Source organism: Schistocerca nitens, chromosome 5 (assembly GCF_023898315.1).
Source record: "Schistocerca nitens isolate TAMUIC-IGC-003100 chromosome 5, iqSchNite1.1, whole genome shotgun sequence".
In the NCBI taxonomy this organism is placed as follows: domain Eukaryota; kingdom Metazoa; phylum Arthropoda; class Insecta; order Orthoptera; family Acrididae; genus Schistocerca; species Schistocerca nitens.
In genome coordinates this window covers 218,039,119-218,045,590 of record NC_064618.1, presented here as the reverse complement: position 1 = coordinate 218,045,590, position 6,472 = coordinate 218,039,119, and the positions used below count along the sequence as shown (strand labels likewise).

General features: G+C 41.4%; 1 pseudogene; it reads right to left on the bottom strand.

Annotated features, from left to right (window-relative positions):
* Positions 1-1,647: 1,647 nt before the first annotated feature.
* LOC126261331 (5S ribosomal RNA) lies at positions 1,648-1,765 on the bottom strand (annotated as a pseudogene).
* Positions 1,766-6,472: the final 4,707 nt, after the last annotated feature.

Genomic DNA, 6,472 nt, shown 5'->3' with positions numbered 1-6,472 from the left:
TTAGAATTAATTACAGTTTGTAAAACACAGTAAATGCAGCTTGCTTTATGAACAAAATGCCTCGGAAATGTGTTGATACTAGTCAAATAAAGTACATCTATTTTAATACTAGTGATGTTAATGTCACATGTGGGAAATTATGTTAACATTTACTTAAACAAAAATCATTTGTTGTCACGGAAGATTTGTATGCAGAATTAATAATATATAGAACACGAAATTACTGGTGAATATTGTCGAAAAAATTCACGATTTATACCATGTTAGGAGTTAGTTGGCGGTGACGAGCAGGATGTGTAGAATAAAAGTGGCCTTTATAGGAATTGATTGCTTACTGACCACAGTTGGTAATATTGTTCGTAGGTCATGCGTGGCATCAACAAAATAAATTTAAAAATGTGCAGCAGTAAAAGTGTTGTATATTCAAACAGGTGCTGAAAACTGAAGGTCGTTGTGAATATTTACAGGAAACAGTCATCAACAGTCAAAGACGAAAGAAGGTACCAGTGACGAAGATATTTGAACAGTGTTATGTATTTGTAGCCAACTTTTCAATTCTGCAGGCAATTTGTGTTTGTAGACAGGAAAATGCAAACAGTGTGAGTATGCCTTTGCAAGATAGATAAACTCGAAATTAATTTGCAAATTTATTTCAATTTCTGTTATGTTGTCGCTTTAAACAAGATCTTGTTTTAAAATGTAAGGACTATCAGAATATGTATGTATCGAAAACTTACATCGCAGAATTGCTATACCATACAAGCAAATCGTTGACACTTTTAAGACTGGGAATTTTGCAAGCGCGATTTCTAGCCGATGTGCAGTACGAACGTTGATGGACTGAGAAAACATTGCTGCAAAATAACCGTACATATCTGATGCGATTTTTCTCTACAGTGGCTTGGACAGGTAATGTAACTTAACCACGATTAATAAGACCACTTCAGCTGTATGACAAATCTTCATTTCTAATCCAACAAGCATCGCGGCGTTAGAGCCGCATTTACGAGGATATAGCTGTATGTACTTGTAAACAAAAGTAAAACGAATAAAGATGCTGTTTCGGTTGAAATGCAGTTTTATTAAACACGAAGCTATATATGACAATATATATACTCACATTTATTTCATAATTTAGACCAAACCATAAGCAGTAGATGACCCAACATTCTTTGTTCAATAGCGATAAAACTGTTTAACCATCAAAATGTCGGTAGTCCAATTTAAAATAGAGCAGGTTGCAGGGAATATCATCCCGATATAGGAAAACTAGAATAAGAATAAAGTCCAGTGTAGCTCCTTTTATTTTGTAATTGTATTCCGCTGCGTACGTTCTTACGCGCATGCGCTCGTTCACCTTATCGTCGCCAGCGCCGGTTCAGCTGAATTCGTCTAGGGCTCTAGGCGGTCATTGCGGACCTCCTGTTGCCACTACTACTACTACTACTACTACTACTCCCGAACAGGCCATGAAGGCCCAACAGTACTAACCGGCCGCTGTGTCATCCTCAGCTCATAGGCGTCACTGGATGGCATGTGATCAGCACGCCGTTCTCCCGGCCGTATGTCAGTTTTCTAGACCGGAGCCGCTACTTTTCAGTCAAGTAGCTCCTCAGTTCGCCTCACAAGGGCTGAGTGCACCCCGCTTGCCAACAGCGCTCGGCAGACCGGATGGTCACCCATCCAAGTGCTAGCCCAGCCCGACAGCGCTTAACATCGATGATCTGACGGGAACCGGTGTTACAACTGCGGCAAGGCCGTTGACCCTGTTGTCACTACGGTGTTAAATGTTAGGTACATCTATATAAGATTTTATGTCTTCCTCCCTCCAGTCCTTTTATTTAGATGACGATCTATTTTGGAATCAGCATTTTATCTAAACATGACTTATGCAATCAAACAAACACTGCTCTGAGATTTATTTTACCTTGTAGATGTGAATGCAGCTTTCACCATCTACCAATATCATCAGATTCATCTTTAACATCAAACCGATTTATCACTTTCTCCTAGTTTTCCTGCATCGGGATGATGTTCCCAGAAATATGCTCTGTATTAAATTGGACTACCGACCTCTTGACTGTTTAAACGATTTTATCACAACTGAACGAGGAATATTGGGTCACTACTGCTTATAGTTTTTATAAATGTGAGTACATAACTCTTCCTGTATAACTTCTTGTGTACCACAGTAACATTTTAACCGAAACAGGAGGTTTTTTAGTTTTTACTCATGTTTACATACAGCTGTATTCCTGAAGATGTGATTCTAACGCCACGAAATTAGTTGGATCAGAAATAAAGATTCGTCACACGGCTGAAGCGGTCTTGTTCATCGTGGTTCAGTTCTACAGCTGTGGACGATCACAATATAAAATTTGCTGTAATTTAACTTAGTCTCAGAGGCACCATAGCAACATCATGAAGTTATGAGAGGGATTGCATACGTGTGCCGGTGTCATTGGACCCTGGGCACACACAGGCCACGCCCCCCACACTGTGCTGACTCGGCTATCATCACACCTGAGGCAGGTGGGCGGAGTGCAGCCCGTCCATCAGTCAACACGCCGGCTGTTGTTGACCCACCACCTGCTGACGTCACAGCGCAGGACGCAGCGACACGTGCTTCCCTCCGCTAGGACGGACAAGCGAATCATGTACCTCGTGCTTATGCCACCTTTGTGCTTCAGGGAGAGACAGAAAGGGAGAGAGAAAGAGAGAGGTAGAGAGAGAGAGAGAGAGAGAGACAGAGACAGAAAGAGAGAGAGAGAGGGAGGGAGGGAGGGGGAGCGTGAGTGAGAGAGAGAGAGTGCGAGTGTGAGGGAGAGAGACAGAGATGAGGATATAATTATACTCAGAAAAAATTAAAAATGAAATCCTAAATATGACATTTAAGAGTTGGTATCATTCTCTTTCCAGGTGAAAGATTCTAAAAGACTAATGAACGAAAACTAAGCATAATATAGGATGATGAATATAAAATGATGAAGAGTAGAGTCAATAGATTGAAGTTTGAGAGAATTGACATAGATTGAAGATTAAGAGAATTGCCTGCAAGAACCAGAGTGGAAGGTACTGGTATACTAAAATACAGAGGAATGACGAGACCGTGTGAATGAAATAAATAGTGAGTGCAGAGAAGTCAAGTCGAAGTGGCTCCAGGGGATATCTGAAGAAACAAAAACGGAAATTATTGTTGCAAGGACTGATTCAGCATAGAGAACAGTCAAAAAACCTTCGGTGAAATCAAACCAAGAGCGGCAACATTTAGAGTGCGACGGGGATTCTGCTGAGTGGATAAGAGGAAAGGGTATATTGAGAGGCCCTATGAGTGAGAGGAATCGACTAATGACATGCTAAAGAAGAAATTGGAGGGAATATGGAAGACATAGATGATCCAATATTCGAGTCAGAATTTAAGAGAGCTTTGGAAAACTTGAGATCAAAATAAGGAAGATAAGGCAGAAACCATACATAACACTCCATCAGAATTTCAAAAATCACTGGAGTAAGTGGCAACCAAACAATTATTCATATTGGTGTGTAGCCTCTATGAGACTGGCAGAATACAATGAGATTAAAAAAAAAATCATCAACATAATTTTGAAGACGGGGAGGGCAGATAAGTGCAGCGAAGAAAACTGTGGATCGGTTTGATGAGATCGGTTTGGCTTTAGGAAAGGTAAAAGCACGGGGGAGGCAGTTCTGACTTTTTGATTGACAAAGGAAGTAAGACAGAAAAAAATCATGAGACTGTCATAAGATTTGTCAACCTAGAAAAAGCGCTAGACAGTATAAAAATGAGAAAATACGCAGAAAAATAGGAGTAAGGTACATAGGGAGAGATGGATACTATGTAACATGTACAGGAACTAAAATGGAACTGTGAGACTGCAGGACCAAGAAAGCAGTGCTCGGATTATAAAGTGTGTGAGACAGTGTTAAAGTCTTTCGTCCCTACTGTTCAACCTATACATCGAAGAAGCAGTGACGGAAATATACCAAACTTTCTAGAGTGGGATAAGAATACAGGATGAAGGGATACCAACGATAAGATTCGCTGATGACATTGCTATTGTTAGTGAAAGTGAAGAAGAAATACAGTATGTATCAGAAGAGAATAGAAGCGTTCTAGATGTGATGTTTCAGAAGAATGTTGAAAATTAGGTCTACTGATAAGGAATGAAGATGTTCTCCGCAGAATCGGCTACGAAAGGAACATGTGGAAATCACTGCAAAGGTGAACGGGCAGGATGACATGACGTGTGTTAAAACATCAGGGGAACATCGACGGGAATATTTTAGAATTCCTACATACAGAATAGTTAATTTTTGGATTGTTCGAACGGGATGGAGATTAAATGAGCACAGACAGCTATTCTGTTGCTATAAGATCGCACACTCAATTATATTTAAGAAAATAGGTGATAGTTTATTGATTATTTATTACCACGAATTACAAAAATTCCCATTTCAAAAGAAACAGCGTACGTAAGTTTTGTAGAGAGATAGTCGCTGCACCAATCGCGTTAGAGGCATCTGTTTTGAATAACGATTAACTTCTGTTCATCGTCAGCATCGTCAGCCAGTTCGATCAGTTGGTGATGCTTCAACTTTTAGTCGGCGTGCAACACAGGACTTTAATACGGCACTGTTCTATTTCTTGTTCTGTTGGAACCTCAAATATAGATAGGTGACTGATGGAATAGAAAGCCTTTTCAAAATCTATAAAGGCAAGGGTTGGATTGAGTTGATTTGGGGGGGGGGGGGGGGAAGACCAAACAGCGAGGTCATCGGTCTCATCGGATTAGGGAAGGAAATTTGCCGTGCCCTGTCAAAGACCATCCAGGCATTTGCCTGAAGCGATTTAGGGAAATCACGGAAAACCTAAATCAGGATGGTCGGACGCGAGATTGAAAAATGGCTCTGAGCACTATGCGACTTAACTTCTGAGGTCATCAGTCGCCTAGAACTTAGAACTAATTAAACCTAACTAACCTAAGGATATCACACACATCCATGCCCGATGAAGGATTGGACTATCAGACCAATTGTGTGATTGGATTGAAGAGTTCCTAGGTAACAGAACGCAGCATGTCATTCTCAATGGAGAGAAGTCTGCCGAAGTAAGAGCGATTTCAGGTGTGCCGCAGTGGGGTGTCAGAGGACCGTTGCTATTCACAGTATACATAAATGACCTTGTGGATGACATCGGAAGTTCACTGAGGCTTTTTGCAGATGATGCTGTGGTGTATCGAGAGGTTGCAACAATGGAAAATTGTACTGAAATGCAGGAGGATCTGCAACGAATTGACGCATGGTGCAGGGAACGGCAATTGAATCTCAATGTAGACAAGTGTAATGTGCAGCGAATACATAGAAAGATAGATCCCTTATCAGTTAGCTACAAAATAGCCGGTCAGCAACTGGAAGCAGTTAATTCCATAAATTATCTGGGAGTACGGATTAGGAGTGATTTAAAATGGAATGATTATATAAAGTTGATCGTCGGTAAAGCAGATGCCAGACTGAGATTCATTGGAAGAATCCTAAGGAAATGCAATCCGAAAACAAAGGAAGTAGGTTACAGTACGCTTGTTCGCCCACTGCTTGAATACTGCTCAGCAGTGTGGGATCCGTACCAGATAGGGTTGATAGAAGAGATAGAGAAGATCCAACGGAGAGCAGCGCGCTTCGTTACAGGATCATTTAGTAATCGCGAAAGCGTTACGGAGATGATAAACTCCAGCGGAAGACTCTGCAGGAGAGACGCTCAGTAGCTCGGTACGGGCTTTTGTTTATGTTTCGAGAACATACCTTCACCGAAGAGTCAAGCAGTATATTGCTCCCTCCTACGTATATCTCGCGAAGAGACCATGAGGATAAAATCAGAGAGAACCATACCAATAATCCTTCTTTCCACGAACAATACGAGACTAGAATAGAAGGGAGAACCGATAGAGGTACTCAGGGTACCCTCCGCCACACACCGTCAGGTGGCTTGCGGAGTATGTAGATGTAGATGTAGATGAACCTGCGACCGTAGCGGTCGCTCGGTTCCAGACTGTAGCGTCTAGAACCGCACGGCCACTCCGGCCGGCCGCGGGATTGAACCGTCGTCCTCCCGAATGAGAGTCCACTGTAAAGGCAAGGAATCTCACTTAATTATTCTGCTTATTGCACTTATTTTTTCTGCTAATTGTTTCGCGACGAGTGAGGGTGTGATGTACTAAAACGTGTGCAGAACCCAGTTTGCTCAGTGGGTTGAGCCAGGTCAAGTGTAATAGTCAAAATTCTAGTAAAAGCTTGATACAGTACGAACAGAAGACTGATAGGTCCAATTCTTCATATCTTTAGTTGTACCTTCCTTATGTGTTAGTATTATTTTGCGTTTATTCCGATCTCTTGACAGTTTTCCACTGTCCACAGACTTGAAAATATTTTAACTAAACTCTTTACAGATTTCTCATCC